Here is a 1,621-nt window from a genome sequence, read left to right on the forward strand (position 1 = left end):
GGACTACAGGCACCCGCCATCTCACCCGGCTAGTTTTTTGTATTTTTTTTTTTTTTTTAGTAGAGACGGGGTTTCACCAGGTTAGGCAGGATGGACTTGATCTCCTGACCTCGTGATCCACCCGTCTCGGCCTCCCAAAGTGCTGGGATTACAGGCTTGAGCCACTGCGCCCGGCCTGTGCCCAGTTAATTTTTGTATTTTTAGTAGAGATGGGGTTTCACCATGTTGGCCAGGATAGTCATGATCTCCTGACCTCATGATCCGACCACCTCGGCCTCCCAAAAGTGCTGGGATTACAAGCATGAGACACCACGCCCAGCCTGGCCCCATCGCACTTTTCTATATATCCCATGTTGGTAAACATTCAGGTTAATCCATTCAACAATGGAGTGTCTGCCATGGGTCAGGTATGGCTGGGGTTATGAAGAGAAGTACGTTAAGTGCTCTCATCAAGTGGACAACCAGAGAGAGTAATAAAATTGAAGAGTAGCCAGTATAGAAGAAGGAAAATCAGGAGCGTGTGGTACACTAAAAAGCACAGGAAGAAAGTGTTTCCATACAAGAATTATAAACCAAGTCAAATACTGCTGAAAAGTATAAGGAGGCCTGCAAATTGACCACTGAGACATGGCAATGTAGAGGTCACAGATAACCTTGACAAGTTTCAGTGGTGAGAATCATAGCTTCATAGAAGTGGGTTCAAGACAGAAAAGGAGGTGAGAGGTTGCTATACAAAGGAACATCAGGCTGGGCACAATGGCTCACGCCTGTAATCCCACTTTGGAAGGCCGAGGCAGGAGGACGGCTTGACTCCAGGAGTTTATACTAACCTGGGCAACAGTGAGACCCCATCTCTGCCAAAAATAAATTTTTAAAAATTAGCTGGACGTGATGGTACATGTCTGTAGTCCTAGCTACTTGGGAGGCTGAGGTGCTCAGATGTTCAGTGCTGCAGTGAGCCATGATTGCACCAGTGTACTCCAGCCTGAACAGAGCAAAACCCTGTCTATGCCGGGCGTGGTGGCTAACGCCTGTAATCCCAGCACTTTGGGAGGCCAAGGCAGGTGGATCATGAGGTCAGGAGTTCAAGACCAGCCTGGCCAACGTGGTGAAACTCCATCTCTACTAAAAATACAAAAACTAGCTGGGTGTGATGGCACGGGCCTGTAGTCCCAGCTATTCGGGAGGCTGAGGCAGAATTGCTTGAACCTGGGAGGTGGAGGTCGCAGTGAGCCAAGACTTCGCCATTGCACTCCAGCCTGGGCAACACAGTGAGACTCCATCTCAAAACAAACAAACAAAACAAACAAACAAAAAGCCTTTCTCTAAAAATAAAATAAAATGGGCCAGGCACAGTGTCTCATGCCTGTAATCCCAGCACTTTGGGAGGCTGAGGCGGGCAGATCACAAGGTCAGGAGTTCAAGACCAGCCTGACCAATATGGTGAAACCCTGTATCTACTAAAAATATAAAATTAGCTGGACATAGTGGCACGGCCCTGTAATCCCAGCTACTCAGGAGTCTGAGGCAGGAGAATTGCTTGAACCTGGGAGGCGGAGGTTGCAGTGATCTGAGATCGCGCCACTGTACTCCAACCTGGGTGAAAGAGCAAGACTCCATT

Source organism: Mandrillus leucophaeus, unplaced genomic scaffold, assembly GCF_000951045.1.
Source record: "Mandrillus leucophaeus isolate KB7577 unplaced genomic scaffold, Mleu.le_1.0 Scaffold139, whole genome shotgun sequence".
Classification (NCBI taxonomy): domain Eukaryota; kingdom Metazoa; phylum Chordata; class Mammalia; order Primates; family Cercopithecidae; genus Mandrillus; species Mandrillus leucophaeus.